Consider the following 11,577-nt stretch of genomic DNA (forward strand, 5'->3'; position numbering starts at 1 on the left):
CTTGAAGCGGAAAGGGGAGTCCAAGAGATGAGGAAGAAGCCTTCAATGTTGCCCAAGAGACTTGCCAAGAGCCAGGAGTGAGGTCCAGGTAGGAGAGGAGGGCTAGGGAGCTGTACAGCAGGCCAGGAAGCAACCCGTTTTTTGTGTCACAAATTTCGGGGCTACTCCTGGAAGGTTGGGGATGACCACCGAGCTCAGCCCTGCTTGATCAGTGGCTCCTGAGCTTCAAAAGATGAAGGGGCAATGCTGATGCTTTATGGAAGAAGGGGAGAGCAAGATTTGGGGCTAGTTTCCTCCATGGGAGCTTGCAGGCAGTTTGTGGAAGGAGGAGAGAGAAGGTCTTCTTGAAAAGTAACTGAGCTTTTGGCCTTCTCTAATTGTGCTACCCTCCTTTTTGCCCAAAACCCTCAAGAAACTTGCATGAAAATTAGTGATGACCTGTCAAATTTGTCTGCCCGCCTCCAAATGTGTCCATGGTTCTTGGGAAAGCTCCAAGAAAGGCTGCCATAGTCTTCAAGAGGGTTGACAGCTTGCCTGAGTACTCCTGTGTACCTGTGAGAGAAATATAAATGGAGTTTTCTAACTGTGGGAAACTGTGAGAGCCCTAAATCTATGGGAAAAGAGAAGGATCAAAGACAAAGCTCTGATACCACTTGTAATGAAAGAGACCTAATTGTCCTAACTAAGGGGAAAGAGAGAGAGAAGGACTGCAGGAGAAGAGGGAGAGGAGAGAGAAAGGCAAGAAGAAGAGAGAGAAAGAGGGAAAAAGGAAGAAGAAGAAGCCATGGAAGCTTGAAAATGTGAAAATAGAGTTTCTTAATAATTTCTGTGATGCCTCAAAATACCCTCTTACACCTTATATACCATTAGTGTGATTGATATGTTCCCATGCCATGTTCCCATGATCCCTATTCATTACACATATGTCACATAAAATGATAGACCTTCACTTAGTTTAGTGCATGATTTATTAACTATAATTCATGGTTTACTTCCGTGATTAAAATAAATACATGAAATGTTAGTTTCCATTTATAGGATGCAATTGCACAGAAGCATAGAGAACTTGTCATCTATCTTGCATTCCATGCAGAAGATAGGTCTTGATCTTGCTCACCACAAATAGGTTGTCTTATACTATGATAGCCAATGTTTATGTTTGGAGATTGCATGAAATATTAGGGTAAAATTGCATTTAGAATACTAAGAGGTTCTTAGACTTTCATGGATCGCTTATAAGGAAAGATTTTTTATGCATTATATGATTATCTTTTACCTATGTTAGAGCATACAGGTGATAAGTGAATTGAGTTTAAACTTTTATATACCCAAGTCACATGGGACCCTGCACTTTAGGAACAAGTACTCATTGCCAGATATGAAGAGAGTTAAAGATTGTTAAGGCTGTACTAATATATTAAACGCACCATGTGCATGCGAGATAAGTTTGATTAGAAAATTTTACATAGCATCGCACTAAGAGAGGATGGAAAGAATGTATGACAAAGTCTTGCAATATATTGCGTTTTGAAGATTACCAAGTATGTTAAAAGACGTGCAAAGAATCAAGGGTTCACAACTTGGAACCCTAGGATAAAACCTAGGGGAAAGAGAGATTCAAAAGAAGTTGACAGCAAGGTAACGATGACTTAGAATCTAGGAAGCTAGAGTCCCGATTTGTGCTCTTTTAGGAGAACGAAATGGAACTATGCCTTATGGGTAGAGATGTCGAGCTTTCCATCCCTCTCATTTCCCATTCTCCTTGAACCAAGTGCAGCATGAATCCGCTTCGACCCTGACGTTTCTGCGTAAAGTAGCTCGCCTGGGGTTCGACGTTAGCTACCATTTTAGGAAATTGACCACTAGGGAAACCCTGATTTAGATCAGTCCTAAGTGGGAACAGCTGAAATTCTTCTGCTTCATGGCAGACTCGGAAAGACCTAGATCACAAAACCCGTGACATTCTGCGGGAGTGCTGGGCAGCGCTTTTTGGACCCTCTTCCCGATGAGCTGCTAAGACGTGTCCTGCAAGAGAACAAGTGGACACGTTACAATTGGTATCAGAGCAAAACTTCTTAATGATGCATGATTGATTAATGTTTAGATCATAGGCATAACCTAAATAACCTAAGTGGTATGACTTTCAGGCACCTTCTGCACCTACGAATGCTAACATGCAAGAGAAGAAGTTCCTTCTCAAGAAAATTAGGCCACCCGAGTTTGATGGCAAGAAAATGACTGTTCAAGTGGACCCTGAGACCTGGATTGAGTCCATGGAGGACTATTTTGAGGTAGCAGGTACTACACCTGCTAACCAAGCCATGCTCGCCAAACTTAAACTTACATGCGAAGCGAGACTTTGGTGGAAACAGTGGTGCAGAGACCAAGCGATCTCGGAGGGGATAGTCACTTGGAACAAGCTTAAGGAAGCTGTGCAAGGGAGGTATTTGCTACCTACCTATCGCACATAGAAGATGAACGAATTCTATGAATTAAAGCAGCTTGGACTATCCCTTAATGCATACTATTCAAAAATCATATCTCTCTTAAAATACGCGCCACAAATGGATATGATGCAACAGGTGTCAAAGTATTGTGCTGGGTTGAATCCATCCATAAACACTCGATTGGAATCAATGCGCCCACCAACGGACTTGCAAGATGCATTACTTTGAGTGAATCCAATCGTTCAAGAGCTTAAATCATGCCACTATGATGTAGATGACTCATGGGATCAAGACAAGAGGTGCCACAAGTTGGATGAGGAAGGACACATCCGTTAGAGATGTCCCAACTGCTGATGTTTCCACTGCAATGAACTAGGACACATTCAAACAGATTGTCCTGAGTTGGACCCTGAGAATCAGGAACGCGCGATCAAACGAAGCTGTCTAAACTTTGCTTTTGGCGCACATTATGAACCACATGATGATGAAGGCTTGGAGCCAGTTGTAACCTTTGAGGATGACTAGATATCCTAAGAAGATCCTATTGAGGTAATAAGTCTTGTACTTGGAATAAAACCTATTGAACCCTATGAGTTGTGGCAAGTTGTTATTTTAAATTAAGAATTTAAGTAATCAGAGTAGCGCAGTGGAAGCATAATGGGCCCTAACCAACAGGCTCTAAGGCCTAGTAATGCTTGTCTCCCCCAGGTCTTTTCGAGATGAGGACATCTCGATTCCTCTAAGGGGGAGAGGATGTAATGTCCCCGCACCCCCATAGGAACTTATCCCCCTTTTATTTTTGACAAAATTTTCTAGCTCACCCTCTCTCTCCCCCTTGCCATGTGCATGGCAGGGAGAGAGAGAGAGAGAGAGAGAGAGAGTGTGTGTGTGTGTATGATGACTATGTGGAAGATGGGGGGCATGCAGTCCCCCAGGTGGCGGGTGGCACCGCCGTGCCACCTCCCCCCTCCACCTATAAATCTCTCCCCCACTCCATTGCAAGTTCTGTCTGCTCCTCCTTGGCATTCACGAGCGTCCTCCCCCCCATACTGGTGTGTTGTCGCACCCCCCCTCCTGCATTTACAACAGACTGTTAGAGCCCTCCTCCCCGTCGATAGAAAGAACCCCCTGCTGGCAATAACCCGGTGATCCGTGTGAAGAAGGAGAAGGGAGAGAAAGAAGGGAAAGAGAAGGAGAATAAGAGGAAGAAGAAGAAGGAGAAGGAAGAGCAGGAGAAGATGAAGGTGAGAGATAAGAGAAAGAAGAGGAGGAGAAGAGAAGGAAGAGAAGGGAAGAGAATAAGAGGAAGAAGAAGGAGAAGGAAGAGAAGGGGAAGAAGAAGGAGAAGGAAGAGAAGAAGGGTGAGAGAGAAGAGAGAGAAGAGGAGGAGAAGAGAAGGAAGAGAAGGGAAGAGGAAGGGAGAGAGAGAAGAAGTGAGAAGAGAGAGGAGAGAAGAAGAAAGAGAAGGAGAATAAGAGGAAGAAGAAGGAGAAGGAAGAGAAGGAGAAGAAGAAGGGTGAGAGAGAAGAGAGAGAAGAGGAGGAGAGTCTAGGGGAGATAAGTAGAGAGAATATAGGATGAGAGAGAAAGGTTAAGAAAAACAAATAGGCAAAAATAAAGGGAGAAGGTGAGAGGTAGGGAGAGTAAATTGATAGTGAGAAAGAGAGAGATAAGGGATAGGGATAGAGTTAGGTTTTGTTATCCTCCCTCTTGACTATCATCATCACCTTACCCTCTTAATATCACATCCAAAATTTTTGACTAGCTACTTACCATGGCCCCCAAGAAAATGGAGCCGTTGGAATTGCAGTCATTAATGGAGCACCGGGTATAGCCAACGCAGGAATTAGCACAACTCCAGACCCCGTCTCGCAAAACCATCTCCTTGGCCTAGGGAAGAACTATTGATTTCATTCCGCCACATGAAATGATAAGGTTTTCATAATATGTCACATAAAATGATAGACTTTGACTTAGTTTAGTGCATGATTTGTTAACTGTAATTCATGGTTTACTTTCGTGATTAAAATAAATACATGAAATGTTAGTTTCCATTGATAGGATGCAACTGTATAGAAGCATAGAGAACTTGTCATCCATCTTGCATTCCACGCGGAAGATAGGTCTTGATCTTGCTCACCACAAATAGGCTGTCTTATCCTATGATAGCCAATGTTTATGTTTGGAGACCGCATGAAATATTAGGGTAAAATTGCATTTAGAATACTAACAGGTTCTTAGACTTTCATGGATCACTTACAAGGAAAGATTTTTTATGCATTATATGATTATCTTTTACCTATGTTAGAGCATAGAGGTGATAAGTGAATTGAGTTTAAACTTTTATATACTCAAGTCACATGGGACCCTGCACTTTAGGAAAAAGTACTCATTGCCAGATATGAAGAGAGTTAAAGATTGTTAAGGCTGTACTACTATATTAAACGCACCATGTGCATGCAAGATAAGTTTATTAGAAAATTCTCCATAGCATTGCACTAAGAGAGGATGGAAAGAATGTATGACAAAGTCTTGCAATATATTATGTTTTGAAGATTACCAAGTATGTTAAAAGACGTGCAAAGAATCGAGGGTTCACAACTTGGAACCCTAGGATAAAACCTAGGGGAAAGAGAGTTTCAAAAGAAGTTGACAGGAAGGTAACGATGACTTAGAATCTAGAAAGCTAGAGTCCCGATTTGTGCTGTTTTAGGTGAACGGAATGGGACTATGCCTTATGGGCAGAGAGGTCGAGCTTTGAATCCCTCTCGTTTCCCATTCTCCTTGAACCAAGTGTAGCATGAATCCGCTTTGACCCTGATGTTTCTGGGTAAAGTAGTTCACCTAGGGTTCGATGCTAGCTACTGTTCTAGGAATTTGACCACTAGCTAGGGCAACCCTAATTCAGGTCGATCCTAAGTGGAAACGGTCAGAATGCTTCCACTTCGTGGCAGACTCGGGAAGACCTAGATCGCAAAACCCGTGACATTCCATGGGAGTGCCGGGCGGCGCTTTCTGGACCCTCTTCTCGATGGGCTACTAAGACGTGTCTTACGAGAGAACAGGTGGACACGTTGTCGAAGGGTTTTCGAAAGCCAAGTCGCGACCACTGAGGACTTTGAATAATTTCAGGATAGAAGGATAGATTGTCAATAGTGGCGGCCTCCACAAAGGATCATATTTATATTTCTTCAGAATAGTTACAGCAGCAATAAAAGACGAATACAGAAGATCCTCAGAGGTATATACAAGAGGTTTAGAAAACAGTTTTAGTATAGATCATAATAATGTCCAATACTATAAGGAATTTGAAGTCACAAATCTGTTCTTGGCATAGGAGAAAAACCAGCAAAATCACTCCTTAATACGAAACATCGATACTCGGTAAGTCTCCCCTCGGGTAACAATAATTTAGTACATATGAAGATGGAAATCTTCAGTCATGAACGGACTGGGATCTTATTCTGTCATCCAACCACGATGAGATATCATTCAATATGATGGTCACATTGTCATCAGACTTCCCTTGCAGAAGACTTAACCAGCTCTATGTTTGCAGCAAACGAGGCTCCACCAATAATTTCATTGACTCTTTTGAGTAAAAAGGGGGTGATTGTGCTTCCACTAATCTTTTGCTTCAATGCTTCTTGCAAAGAACTACTGATTGTTGACTCAATCGGCTTGGCAGCTGCTTCATGTTCTTCCGGGATTGGCACCCCAATGAGTAGTCCACTCTGTAAATCCAAACTAGAGTTCGCACCTTGTATGAGACCCTATGGGGAGGGTCATGTTGGGGTTCTTTTCCCTAAACAAGTTTGCATAAGCCTCGGAAATCGAAGACATGATATGATATCTGCACATTCGTCTGGAGAATCAACACGACAAGGTACCTTGCAGCCACTGTGGCGAGTAAAGAAAGCAGGAAATTCATTGGTCTTGTATCCAATAACAGTAACACCTTCAGTCTCAAGGTACTCTAACGTTCTGGGAATGTCAAGAATTGACTTGACACCAGCACAGAAAACAGCAACAGGCGACCTTCCAAGCTCTGTTAAATCAGATGAGACATCCATTGCTTTTCACCATCAGCATGTGATATCTCGTCCTTGGGGTAAGTCTGTGAAGTAAACATATCCTCCCGAGTATATATCAGACCAACATTAGTCCATGTCTTTAATATATCCATAGTCGTATATTTTATGGGTTTTGTAATCTGCTCAAAGCAACTGATACTTGTGCTCCTCTCAGTTTTCCTCCATCGTCACAGTTCTTCTGTCGCCATCTTCTTTCCTCCCCAATCCTCTCTCTTCCATACGACTCCGCCTCCGTTCCTCATTAATTCAAAAGAGTGGGAATATCCCTTAACTCTAGCTGGATATACTGTCCGTTACGGTTACCAGGGAGCTACGCAAGCTTTTGATGAAGCTTTGAGTCACAACGATGACAATTCGTGCCTCTCCAATTCGATCTCTATCATTACTGTCTACCACAAATATGAGACCTTGTGTGTTCTAATGTCGTTGACGAAGAGAGTGCAGTCCCAACTTATCAGTAATCTCAGCAGCATTCATTGCATTTGGAAGGTCCTGTTTGTTTACGAACACCCAAAAGAACAGCATCCTGCAACTCATCCTCATTCAGCATTCTATGCCGTTCATCCCGTTCGTTCTGCCCCCACTGATTTTTTCCATAGCTTCCCCCCCTGTTCTTCTTCGTTTCCTTCCCTTCTCCCCAATTAGCATCGCCTTCCTCGCTGAAGTCATCTCTTTCTTAACAAAAAGCTTTGACTTTCACTGCGACTCATTCTATCTCTGTCACCGTAATATCCTGTGGAGGAGTTCTTCACGAGGTCATTGAGCGTCATAGCTGGGTCATCGAATAACTTGAGCGCCTCCACACTCTTTACGTCTCTCGTTTTCAGTTTCGATACATCCTTTTGGTCTTGCTCTGTCGCATCTACGTCCGCATCCTCCGAGCTCTTCTGCCACAACAGCAGTTTTCCAAACATCCGTGTCCGATTTGTATGCTCGACAGGGTTCGCCACAAGCCTCCCTCCTCTGTTCCAACGTTCAAAACTTTTCCCCCCAGTCCGGATTTCCCTCCAATCATTTTTGGTACCTTTTGCCATAATCAATCCTAAAAAAGACCGCCTTTGTTTTTAGCATACTCTATATAGAGAGTATTCACCGCAACATACTCTATACAAAGAGTTTTAACCAAGTTCAGTTTTACTACAATACTCTGCATGTGGTGTATTGCACACAAATGAAAAGGAGTAGGCTTAATGTTGTTCCCACTTGCCAAGCCAAAATCCTAGTAAGTCCACCATAGTGTCATATACCCTCGTCATGGACGCAAATAGCTGAATTCCCTTGTCAACATAGCCAAGGATAAGGAAACTCCAAAAAATACTCATTACGTTGTGGTATGCAGTCAAACATGTGCTGAACATCAAGCAAGCTCCCACATTTGGCATATTTATCCTCCAATGTACTTCGATTTGCATCTCTTGGAAATAGTTTAGTACTTCCTCACAAAACCCATAATCGACATATCTTAAAATATCAAAAAAATCCCTGTTCTTCTCTGTCTTCAGCATAGAATGAAAGAGCAAACATAACAACTAAGTATGTACAAAGTATCAAATCACACGCACAACTTTTGGGTGGTTTTCACACCTAGAATGCGCAGCAATATGACAACGTTACAGTTTGACCTTCATTTAATAATTTTTAAATATCATCAAGTGGGAGATTGTGAAGAAGCTTTAGGAGTCATGGTCAGTGGAGGTTCACAAGAATAAGAAGGAAAATAGCTAGGACTTGTTCGTTGTCGTGACGCTGCACGTCCACTACTGTGAACTTGAGGGTGGAATTTTTCGCAAGGATTTGAACTCATTAATCAGTTCCATTAGGAATTTATTTTCCATTGTGTGTGTCTTTTTGTTTGCATTTTGAATGATGCACGAGCATATGTAGATAGGCTAGGCACATTCTCTTCAGTGCATTCATAATTTTTGTGGAAGCATGTTTGAATGATTGCATTACATGGTTTTAAATTTGCAAACCATATGAATGATTGGGCATGAAATTCTCTTTCAAAAGCATATTTTGTTAGGGCACATTGCATAGATAAATAGGTTTATATGAAGGTATCCATTTTGAAGACTCAAGGACATTGAGGAACGTGATTTTGCCTCTTACTCAAGGAGAAGACTACACTAGTTAAATATGAGATTCTCTACTCTAGGAAACCACCATCCAAGGAAAATGGCAGCAAAGCCACTTCTACCCATTATAAAAGAATATGAGAGGAAGTTGGTTCCTTACCCGTGCACCCTGAATCTTATGCTAAAAAACATGAGGGGAAAGTTGGTCATTCCCAAGATTGTTATGTGACATCCACTATTATAGAGGTTGTCTCAAGGGAATTAAAAAACCTTTACTATCCAAATAAAGGCCTTCAAAAAGAGCCGAATCCAAGAGTATGATTTTTCTATCTTGGCTGTTATTGAAGTCGATTTGCCTAGTGACGATGTTTCTTGTTGGCACATTGTCAAGCATTAATTTTTTGAAAATGCAAAACCCTTAGCCTAATTGTAGTTAGGTTTGATTTTTGCTAGCTTAGTTGTTTGTGTGATACTTTGTACTGTTGTTTCGTAATTGGATTTTTAGTGTTTGTCTAGCTTAGGATTTTTTTTCTGTCATTTTGTTTGGTTTGTTGAGTGTGGAAACTTGATAGCCTTGGTCGAGCTTGCTATTTTTTTGGACAGGTTGAAGCTGTAGTTTGTTAGTAGCTGTCAAACATTGTAGAACACATTTGATTTTTTGTTGAGATTCTTACACATCACAGGGTTTATGGATTCACGAACACTTCACGTTGCACTTGTTGATGTACTAGACTCAGGGGTCCTCTCCTGATTTTCTCAAATACTTCCATGCCATGGATTGGGATTATGCACATTATGCACCATCATTGACCACCAGCACGGCATGAGGTTCGATGCAACTATATGTAGTAAATATTAGTTGCACGCACACATGAGAGAGCACCTGTCATTGAGCACACACATTTCTTGCACGCATGATATTTGGGATATTCCTCACAAAGTTAGGAACCTTTGGTTGAGTGTTTACGTGGTTGGGTGAGTCAGAGGGTCATGAAGGATGTCACCAATTGTGAGATGGGTTGTTCTAAATTGGCCGACATCTTGAAGACCATCATTTCCAGAGCAATGGTGAGATTTTGGATGGGTGGAGCGGAGCATGACATATTTTCTTACTGAGAGTTGAGAGGTGAGATTAATGATTAATTCTTAACAAAGAACTTTGTTTGCACTTTGTATGACGTATGAGCACATCTAAGTAGGCTAGGCACAATTCTTCAAGTGCATACATAATTTTTGTGTGAACATAGATTGATTGGTTGCATATCATGGATCCTACATTGCACATTTCTCAAATCATGAATGACTGGGCATAAAGTTCATTTCAAAGAGCATATTTTGTTGCTAGGATACATTGCATTGGGAAGAAACAGGTACATGAGAAAGTTACAAATCTTGTATGCTATGCTCAAGGGATGCTGGAAGAATATACAAGAAATATGAAGTTGGAAGGTGCTGAAGATCTTGCAGTTGAGCTACGTGTACTTGCTGCAATTGAAGGAACACTTGATGTTTGTAGATGTTGTGGTGAAACTGGACATTTGTTATATACATGCCTCTGGGGTCTAATAAATCAGTGATTTGTCATCTTTGTGGAAATGAAGGCCATATTAAGTCTATCCAAAAGTGGGAAAAAAGGTGGAGGCTAGCAAGAGCGAGTTGGCTGAAGGGATGAAGCCAGAGCGTAGTGAGAGGTCTGTTATTGCTGATGGTGCCAACCAAGAGAAAACATCTTATGGAGAAGGGAAGACCAGAGAGAGGGAGGTACGTAAGTACCCGGATAGTTGCAGCATATTCTCGACGTTTGAATGAGGGTGGCAGCATTCAATGGAGAGAAAGGTGGAGATTTGAAGATGCGGATATAATTATAGCTCGCGGTGTGTCCATTGCGATGGCTTATTCTTTGACGAGGCTGTATTTTGATGGTTCTGTGAACGGCAGCTGCCTTTCCAGCAGCAGCAAGGCGTTTCTTACCGAGAACTGACAGCCGCAGGGATGCGCATCAGTCTCAAAGGGAATATCCACATCATGCGAGTGAGTTTTTGGATCACAGAGACAAGGAAGCTGATTAGATAAGGTTTGCAAAAGGATTGGATCACAGAGACAAGGAAGCTGATTAGATAAGGTTTGCAAAAGGATTTATAATCACAAAGGGAACAATGAAGAAAGAAGGTGGTCATACATACAGCGGTGGCAGGTCAACGGCATTACAAATGGCGCTGAAGATCATAATGCAGAGATCACGTGCAGAGATTTGACTTATACTTCGTCAGCAAATATACACAGGGAGTGTCAGTGACGATAACGGCATTACGAGCAATACGAATGCCATAGCGACCTTATGAATTGGCAAGGTGACGTGGCAATAATCTTTGGAAGACAAGTAGGCATATTCTATGAATCGTAGGCAGTCCAGTCATTCGACACGCATGATTCGCAGGAGTTTTCGGTAAAGATGAAGCTATAAAGTCTAAAGTAAAAGCATAAGCTTTTAAGCTTAGCCTTAACGTTCTGGAAGCCAAACGTACTAAAAAGCCTTAAAGCTTTTTTTGAAAAGAAAAAAGCAAGACCAACGTATGAGTATCTCAAGAAAATGATATAAGGAGATGTGAGAGGAATCTTAGGGGCCCTTTCCCCTCACTTCCAATTGTATCTTGTGAGTGAGGAGAGAAGAGGGTTGCATGCGAGAGGATACTCTTGACGTGCTAAAATTTTGGAAGTTGAAGAATTTGGATGTTGCGGTGCTGAGTGTCGGCTCAAGGTTGTCAAAGTATGATAGTACAATTCACTTGGTTTTGTCTTCAAACTCTTGGTGTTTTTTTGAATTTTGTGTTGGGTTTGTATGATGCTCTACCCAAAATTAAGTTTCTTTGTCTTTTCTGAGCTATAAGAGGCATTGTGTGTTGATTTGTTCTCGTGTGTGGCTAGTGATCTTTTGTCGAATATTTAAAATTTTTGTGTTGT

The 11,577-nt window shown here is 41.8% G+C and overlaps 1 pseudogene; it reads right to left on the reverse strand.

Moving 5' to 3' along the window:
• Positions 1-5,962: 5,962 nt before the first annotated feature.
• Positions 5,963-6,520, reverse strand: LOC148017272 (pseudouridine-5'-phosphate glycosidase pseudogene; annotated as a pseudogene).
• Positions 6,521-11,577: the final 5,057 nt, after the last annotated feature.

This window comes from Lygodium microphyllum, chromosome 22 (genome assembly GCF_053477565.2).
Source record: "Lygodium microphyllum isolate KBCC chromosome 22, Lygodium_microphyllum_v1.1.10, whole genome shotgun sequence".
Lineage (NCBI taxonomy): Eukaryota > Viridiplantae > Streptophyta > Polypodiopsida > Schizaeales > Lygodiaceae > Lygodium > Lygodium microphyllum.